The 9,272-nt window shown below is 54.7% G+C and overlaps 1 non-coding gene across 1 annotated transcript; it reads left to right on the top strand.

The window, feature by feature from the left end:
- The first annotated feature begins 210 nt into the window (after positions 1-210).
- On the top strand, positions 211-283 carry trnag-ucc (transfer RNA glycine (anticodon UCC)). The gene has a single exon. It is a non-coding gene; the product is annotated as a tRNA-Gly (tRNA).
- The last annotated feature ends 8,989 nt before the right edge of the window (positions 284-9,272 follow it).

The raw sequence follows: 9,272 nt of genomic DNA, 5'->3' as shown, positions 1-9,272 counted from the left end.
AGAGAAACGACTCGGCCAGAGAATTGAACCCTGTGGCACCCCCATAGAGACTGCCAGAGGTCCGGACAACAGGCCCTCCGATTTGGCACACTGAACTCTACCTGTGTGTATATCATCAGCAGTAATACAATCAGGGCATGGCAAAAGACAGGGAGAGCTCTGCAGTGTTGATTTTTTTATCTCAATGTGCATCAGATGGTAACAAGATGGTCCCATGTGGCTCAGTTGGTAGAGCATGGTGTTTCCAACGCCAGGGTTGTGGGTTCGATTCCCACGGTGGGCCAGTACGGGGGAAAAAAATTATGTATGAAATGTATGCATTCACTACTGTAAGTCGCTCTGGATAAGAGCGTCTGCTAAATGACAAAAAAAAAAGTCATATTATACAGCAATTTCATCAGGTAACACAAGAGGTGGTTAGAATAAGATGGGATGCCAAGAGTCTGTGTCCAGTAGAGAGTCAGAGTTGTGAGTGTGGGAACAAACATTGTCTCTCCAACGGTCTGGTAAACAAGCAAGTTCATAGTCAACAAAGCATGCATAAGTCATATGGCCAAATAGAATATACCACAAGAAAAAAATTAAACAACTCGGGGCTAGCCATTGTAAGTTCAAAGAGTCATCCGCCCCAACAAGATAACTTGAGAGAGTAACTCTCTATTAGTCCAGTAGGCTATAACAGTCTGAGATAAAGTCAAGAAATAGTAGGCCTATACTAGTTCATTAAAGCGTTTCTGAGTAAGCTTCTCAAGTTAATTAGGCTACATAAAATTCCAATCAGTCCAAAGTCTGCGGTGTGTAAGTGCGTGTGTGCTGGAGGTGAGAGAAAGCTCGGGAGAGAGTGGGGTGTGTGTAAGTGCGTGTGTGCTGGAGGAGAGAGAAAGCTCGGGAGAGAGTGGGGTGTGTGTAAGTGCCTGTGTGCTGGAGGAGAGAGAACGCTCGGGAGAGAGTGGGGTGTGTGTAAGTGCCTGTGTGCTGGAGGAGAGAGAAAGCTCGGGAGAGAGTGGGGTGTGTGTAAGTGCGTGTGTGCTGGAGGAGAGAGAAAGCTCGGGAGAGAGTGGGGTGTGTGTAAGTGCCTGTGTGCTGGAGGAGAGAGAAAGCTCGGGAGAGAGTGGGGTGTGTGTAAGTGCCTGTGTGCTGGAGGAGAGAGAAAGCTCGGGAGAGAGTGGGGTGTGTGTAAGTGCGTGTGTGCTGGAGGAGAGAGAAAGCTCGGGAGAGAGTGGGGTGTGTGTAAGTGCGTGTGTGCTGGAGGAGAGAGAAAGCTCGGGAGAGAGTGGGGTGTGTGTAAGTGCCTGTGTGCTGGAGGAGAGAGAACGCTCGGGAGAGAGTGGGGTGTGTGTAAGTGCCTGTGTGCTGGAGGAGAGAGAAAGCTCGGGAGAGAGTGGGGTGTGTGTAAGTGCCTGTGTGCTGGAGGAGAGAGAACGCTCGGGAGAGAGTGGGGTGTGTGTAAGTGCGTGTGTGCTGGAGGAGAGAGAAAGCTCGGGAGAGAGTGGGGTGTGTGTAAGTGCGTGTGTGCTGGAGGAGAGAGAAACCTCGGGAGAGAGTGGGGTGTGTGTCGGGGGTATCTGTACCAGACAGAGGGATGGGAAACATATCGCCAGGTGGGATCCAAGCAGCAGGCAACGGGAGTAGGTGTCACAGCTGCTTGGGAGAAGCATTTTTCGGGAGGCAGAGTAGGAGAGGAGGCGTTCAACCTTAGCCGACAGTTGTGTGGTAGAGCAGATTAAAAAAAGGTCAAAAGCAAAAAGCTTGTGGAAAACTGTTGTAAAGTCGGCTTGTGTTTTCGATATTCGCCAGACATTCGGGTCATCAAACAGCAATAGTTCACTAACTATTTCCTTGGTATGTTAGACAGGCATGTCACACGGCTTTAGAAGAGGGGTTTCATGTCAAGCCCTGACCTGTTTCACCTGTTCCTGTGATTGTCTCCACCTCCTCCAGGTGTCGCTTATTTTCCCCAGTGTATTTATCCCTGTGGTTCCTGTCTCTCTGTGCCAGTTTGTCTTGTCTTATCAAGTCAACCAGCGTGTTTTTCCCGTGCTCCTGCTTTTTCTTATCTTTCTTTTGCTAGTCCTCCCGGGTTTTGACCCTTGCCTGCCCTGACTCTGAACCCGCCTGCCGGACCATACTGCCTGCCTCGACCTCGAGCCTGCCGGACCATACTGCCTGCCTCGACCTCGAGCCTGCCGGACCATACTGCCTGCCTCGACCTCGAGCCTGCCGGACCATACTGCCTGCCTCAACCTCGAGCCTGCCGGACCATACTGCCTGCCTCGACCTCAAGCCTGCCGGACCATACTGCCTGCCTCGACCTCGAGCCTGCCTGACCATACTGCCTGCCTCGACCTCAAGCCTGCCGGACCATACTGCCTGCCTCGACCTCGAGCCTGCCGGACCATACTGCCTGCCCTGACCTCAAGCCTGCCGGACCATACTGCCTGCCCTGACCTCAAGCCTGCCTGACCATACTGCCTGCCCTGACCTCAAGCCTGCCGGACCATACTGCCTGCCTCGACCTCAAGCCTGCCGGACCATACTGCCTGCCTCGACCTCGAGCCTGCTTGCAAATCTGTACCTCCTGGACCTTGTAATGATCTTTTGCCTGTCCACGACCTGTCTCTTGCCTGCCTCTTGGATACTAATAAATATCAGAGACTCAAACCATCTGCCTCCCGTGTCTGCATCTGGGTCTCGTTCTGTGTCCTTATAGGCCATGCAGTTTTCCAGATGTGAAACCCCTTATAGATAGATGTACAAGATACGTTCTTAATTTACACCTGAGACAGTTAAGTGAGATTTCCATCAATGATGATAATGATGTGAAATTAGATAGCTAAGAGTTGTGTGGGAAGAAAAAGCAGTGTGTGTGAACTCAATCAATTGAATTTGATCAATTCAATACAACTTTATTTTTCCTTATGGAAAAATTTACTTGGCGCATCTGTGCAGGTTCAGAGTAAGACACCATATATTGGTAATCACACAGAGTACAGGCAGATTTCTGTACTTTGATACTGATGTAGATACAAACGCTTATTCTTAATACCAAATGTCATAACTTGAGGTGATGTGGCAATTAGGCTAATCAAACAAGATTCCATTCCGGCCACGGAAAAACAACATTGGCATACTATGTAATCAAAACAAACAACATGTCACGACTTCAACCGAAGTCGTTTCCTCTCCTTGTTCGGGCGGCGTTCAGCGGTCGGCGTTGCCGGTCTTCTAGCCATCGTCGATCCACTTTTCATTTTCCATTTGTTTTGTCTTGTTTTCCTAAACACCTGGTTTCCATTTCCCTCATTATTTGTTGTGTATTTAACCCTCTGTTCCCCCCATGTCTTTGTGTGGAATTGTTTGTTGTAAGTGCTTGTGCACATGTTTACTGGTGCGTGCCAGGTTTTTTGTACCCATATTCTGTTGTATTTTTATACCGTTGGTTTTTGGATTAAACTGCTCAGGCTACTACCTAGTTCTGCTCTCCTGCGTCTGACTTCCCTGCCACCAGTTATGCACCCCTTTACACAACATCAGCATTCTTTGTAATCAAAACAAACAGCGTCCACATACTATTTAATCAAAACAAACAACATCCACATACTATTTAATCAAAACAAACAAAATCCACATACTATGTACTCAAAACAAGCAACATCCGCATACTTTGTAATCAAAACAAACAACATCTTCATACTATGTAATCAAAACAAACAGAGACGAGAGAGTGTGTTATTAACATATTCAGACTGTCACTTACTCCATCCTCTCCTCCCTCATCCCCTCCTCTCTCCATCCCCTCCTCCCTCATCCCCTCCTCTCTCCATCCCCTCCTCCCTCATCCCCTCCTCTCTCCATCCCCTTCTCCCTCATCCCCTCCTTTCTCCATCCCCTCCTTCCTCATCCCCTCCGCTCTCCATCCCCTCCTCCCTCAATCCCTCCTCCCTCATCCCCTCCACTCTCCATCCCCTTCTCCCTCATCCCCTCCTTTCTCCATCCCCTCCTTCCTCATCCCCTCCGCTCTCCATCTCCTCCTCTCTCCATCCCCTACTCCCTCCTCCCCTCCTCTCTCCATCCCCTCCTTCCTCATCCCCTCCTCTCTCCATCCCCTCCTCCCTCATCCCCTCCTACCTCATCCCCTCCTGTCTCCATCCCCTCCTCTCTCCATCCCCTCCTCTCTCCATCCCCTCCTCCCTCATCCCCTCCTGTCTCCATAGTCTCCTCCCTCATCTCCTCCTCTCTCCATCCCCTCCTTCCTCATCCCCTCCTCTCTCCATCCTTCCTCCCTCATCCCCTCCTCTCCTCCATCCCCTCCTCTCTCCATCCCCTCCTCCCTCATCCCCTCCTCTCTCCATCCCCTCCTTCCTCATCCCCTCCTCTCTCCATCCCCTCCTCCCTCATCCCCTCCTCTCTCCATCCCCTCCTCTCTCCATCCCCTCCTCCCTCATCCCTCCTCTCTCCATCCCCTCCTTCCTCATCCCCTCCTCTCTCCATCCCCTCCTCCCTCATCCCCTCCTCTCTCCATCCCCTCCTCCCTCATCCCCTCCTCTCTCCATCCCCTCCTCCCTCATCCCCTCCTCCCTCATCCCCTCCTCCCTCATCCCCTACTCCCTCATCCCTTCCGCTCTCCATCCCCTCCTCCCTCATCCCCTCCTCCCTCATCCCCTCCTCTCTCATCCCCTCCTCCTCATCCCTCCTCTCTCCATCCCCTCCTCCCTCATCCCCTCCTCCCTCATCCCCTCCTCTCTCCATCCCCTCCTCCCTCATCCCCTCCTCTCTCCATCCCCTCCTCCCTCATCCCCTCCTCCCTCATCCCCTCCTCTCTCCATCCCCTCCTCCCTCATCCCCTCATCTCTCCATCCCCTCCTCCCTCATCCCCTCCTCCCTCATCCCCTCCTCCCTCACCCCCTCCTCTCTCCATCCCCTCCTCCCTCATCCCCTCCTCTCTCCATCCCCTCCTCCCTCATCCCCTTCTCCCTCATCCCCTCCTCTCTCCATCCCCTCCTCCCTCATCCCCTCCTCCCTCATCCCCTCCTCCCTCATCCCCTCCTCCCTCATCCCCTCCTCTCTCCATCCCTCCTCCCTCATCCCCTCCTCTCTCCATCCCCTCCTCCCTCATCCCCTCCTCCCTCATCCCCTCCTCCCTCATCCCCTACTCCCTCATCCCTTCCTCTCTCCATCCCCTCCTCCCTCATCCCCTCCTCCCTCATCCCCTCCTCTCTCCATCCCCTCCTCCCTCATCCCCTCCTCTCTCCATCCCCTCCTCCCTCATCCCCTCCTCCCTCATCCCCTCCTCTCTCCATCCCCTCCTCCCTCATCCCCTCCTCTCTCCATCCCCTCCTCCCTCATCCCCTCCTCCCTCATCCCCTCCTCTCTCCATCCCCTCCTCCCTCATCCCCTCCTCCCTCATCCCCTCCTCTCTCCATCCAGTCCTCTCTCCACCCCCTTCTCCCTCATCCCCTCCTACCTCATCCCCTCCTGTCTCCATCCCCTCCTCTCTCCATCCCCTCCTCTCTCCATCCCCTCCTCCCTCATCCCCTCCTGTCTCCATAGTCTCCTCCCTCATCTCCTCCTCTCTCCATCCCCTCCTTCCTCATCCCCTCCTCTCTCCATCCTTCCTCCCTCATCCCCTCCTCTCTCCATCCCCTCCTCCCTCATCCCCTCCTCTCTCATCCCCTCCTCTCTCCATCCCCTCCTCTCTCCATCCCCTCCTCTCTCCATCCCCTCCTCCCTCATCCCCTCCTCTCTCCATCCCCTCCTCTCTCCATCCCCTCCTCCCTCATCCCCTCCTCTCTCCATCCCCTCCTCTCTCCATCCCCTCCTCCCTCATCCCCTCCTCTCTCCATCCCCTCCTCTCTCCATCCCCTCCTCCCTCATCCCCTCCTCTCTCCATCCCCTCCTTCCTCATCCCCTCCTCTCTCCATCCCCTCCTCCCTCATCCCCTCCTCTCTCCATCCCCTCCTCCCTCATCCCCTCCTCTCTCCATCCCCTCCTCCCTCATCCCCTCCTCCCTCATCCCCTCCTCCCTCATCCCCTACTCCCTCATCCCTTCCTCTCTCCATCCCCTCCTCCCTCTCCCTCCTCCCTCATCCCCTCCTCTCTCCAGCCCCTCCTCCCTCATCCCTCCTCTCTCCATCCCCTCCTCCCTCATTCCCCTCCTCCCTCATCCCCTCCTCTCTTCTCCATCCCCTCCTCCCTCATCCCCTCCTCTCTCCATCCCCTCCTCCCTCATCCCTCCTCCCTCATCCCCTCCTCCCTCACCCCCTCCTCTCTCCATCCCCTCCTCCCTCATCCCCTCCTCTCTCCATCCCCTCCTCCCTCATCCCCTCCTCCCTCATCCCCTCCTCTCTCCATCCCCTCTCTCATCCCCTCCTCCCTCATCCCCTCCTCCCCTCCTCCCTCATCCCCTCCTCTCTCCATCCCCTTCCTCCCTCATCCCCTCCTCTCTCCAGCCCCTCCCTTCCCTCATCCCCTCCTCCCTCATCCCCTCCCCTCCATCCTCTCCTCATCCCCTCCTCCTCTCCATCCCCTCATTCCCTCATCCCCTCCTCTCTCCATCCCCTCCTCCCTCATCCCCTCCTCTCTCCATCCCCTCCTCCCTCATCCCCTCCTCCTCTCCATCCCTCCTCCCTCATCCCCTCCTCCCCCATCCCCTCCTCCCTCATCCATCTCGCATCCGCTCGCCATCCCCCTCCTCCCTCATCCCCCTCCTCCTCATCCCCTCCCCCTCATCCCCTCCTCTCTCATCCCCTCCTCCCTCATCCCCTCCTCCCTCATCCCCTCCTCCTCATCCCCTCCTCTCTCCATCCCTCCTCCCTCAGCCCCTCCTCCCTCATCCCCTCCTCTCTCCATCCCCTCCTCGCCTCATCCACCCCTCCTCCATCCCCCTCCTCCCTCATCCCCCTCCTCTCTCCATCCCTCCCTCCTCATCCCCTCCTCCCTCATCCCCCTCCTCTCTCCATCCCCTCCTCCCTCATTCCCCTCCTCCCTCATCCCCTCCGCTCTCCATCCCCTTCCTCCCGCATGCCCCTCCTCCCTCATCCCCTCCCTCCTCCATCCCCGTCCTCCCTCATCCCTCCTCTCTCCATCCCCTCCTCCCTCATCCCCTCCTCCCTCATCCCCTCCTCTCCATCCCTCCTCTCTCCATCCCCTCCCATCCCCTCCTCCCTCATCCCCTCCTCTCTCATCCCCTCCTCTCTCCATCCCCTCCTCTCTCCATCCCCTCCTCTCTCCATCCCCTCCTCCCTCATCCCCTCCTCTCTCCATCCGCTCCTCCCTCATCCCCTCCTCTCTCATCCCCTCCCCTCATCCCCTCCTCTCTCCATCCACAACTCCCTCATCCCCTCCTCCCTCATCCCCTCCTCTCTCCATCCCCTCCACCCTCATCCCCTCCTCTCTCATCCCCTCCTCCCTCATCCCCTCCTCTCTCCATCCTCTCCTCCCTCATCCCCTCCTCTCTCCATCCCTCCTCCCTCATCCCCTCCTCTCTCCATCCCCTCCTCCCTCATCCCCTCCTCTCTCCATCCCCTCCTCCCTCATCCCTTCCTCCCTCATCCCCTCCTTCCTCATCCTCTCCTCTCTCCATCCCCTCCTCCCTCATCCCCTCCTCCCTCATCCCCTCCTCTCTCATCCCCTCCTCCCTCATCCCCTCCTCTCTCCATCCCTCCTCCCTCATCCCCTCCTCTCTCCATCCCCTCCTCTCTCCATCCCCTCCTCCCTCATCCCCTCCTCTCTCATCCCCTCCTCTCTCCATCCCCGCCTCTCTCCATCCCCTCCTCCCTCATCCCCTCCTCTCTCCATCCCCTCCTTCCTCATCCCTCCTCTCTCCATCCCCTCCTCCCTCATCCCCTCCTCTCTCCATCCCCTCCTCCCTCATCCCCTCCTCTCTCATCCCCTCCTCCCTCATCCCCTCCTCTCTCCATCCCCTCCTCCCTCATCCCCTCCTCTCTCCATCCCCTCCTCCCTCATCCCCTCCTCTCTCCATCCCCTCCTCCCTCATCCCCTCCTCTCTCCATCCCCTCCTCCCTCATCCCCTCCTTCCTCATCCTCTCCTCTCTCCATCCCCTCCTCCCTCATCCCCTCCTCCCTCATCCCCTCCTCTCTCCATCCCCTCCTCCCTCATCCCCTCCTCCCTCATCCCCTTATCAACCTACTCTTTAGATACCGACAATGATTAATCAGAGACTGACTTGCAAATAGCTATCTGTTAACTTCCTCCCTTTGCCATAGATGATTATCGCTGTGACGATTAAAGCTGTGTGTAATCCATCCTCCAGGGGTACTGCCCGCCCATGCATTATTACACCACGGCCACTGACCTCTCACTACCAACATCATGTCCAGTGGACCGGACTGGATGGGATAAGAGGATGGACGCAGGGATAAGTTGCTGCTGGGAAGTGTTATGAGGCTACCGCCTTTCCCCCAGGGAAAAAATATCACATTTGTTATGAGCACATTATTATCAAATGCCTGATGGCTTTTCACTCATTTTCAGTCCTGCTCAGTAATGTTGATGCCACCCTATTGGAAATGTTAAATGTCTGGAAGGGGATAACCAACAATAACAGACAATTGTAATAACTTGACAGGGGTGTGGTCCTTGTTATGAAATGTTTGTCAATTTGCTGTGAACGTTCAACTCAAATTGTGTTCTAAACCGGGAGATATAATACCCACAAAACTCGGGATGTTAGATTGTGGTTATTTTACGAGATGCCATATAATCATGCAGGATGACGTTGAGACATTTAATGAATAAGGAGTGTATTATTCTTACTCAGTAGCTCCACCCTAAGTCATTTCTCACCAAATATCTGTTCTGTGTTTTCTGGGGTGTGAAATCGCTCAAATAAATGGCGTCTCATTTTTTATTTCTGCAATGTAATTGTCTGATAATAATAAACTCAGAGCTAGAGGCTAATTTCACATCAATTAATGCCATTGAAGGGGAACTACGATAATTGATTCAGTGTTATGCAAACACAGCAAACCATATTGCTTTCATTCCATGACCATTAGGATAATAATTGATAATTAAGCAATAAGGCCTGAGGGGGTGTGGTATATGGCCAATATATCACGGCTAAGGGCTATTCTTAAGCACGACGCAATGCAGATTGCCTGGACACAGCCCATAGCCGTGGTATATTGGCCATATACCACACCCCCCTGAGGTGCCTTATTGCTATTATAAACTGGTTACCAAAGTAATTAGAGTAGTAAAAATAAATGTTTTGTCATACCCGTGGTATACAGTCTGATATACCACGGCT

This window comes from Salmo trutta, chromosome 9 (genome assembly GCF_901001165.1).
Source record: "Salmo trutta chromosome 9, fSalTru1.1, whole genome shotgun sequence".
Lineage (NCBI taxonomy): Eukaryota > Metazoa > Chordata > Actinopteri > Salmoniformes > Salmonidae > Salmo > Salmo trutta.
Note: the sequence above shows the minus strand (reverse complement) of the source record. Positions and strands in the feature narration are given on the sequence as shown.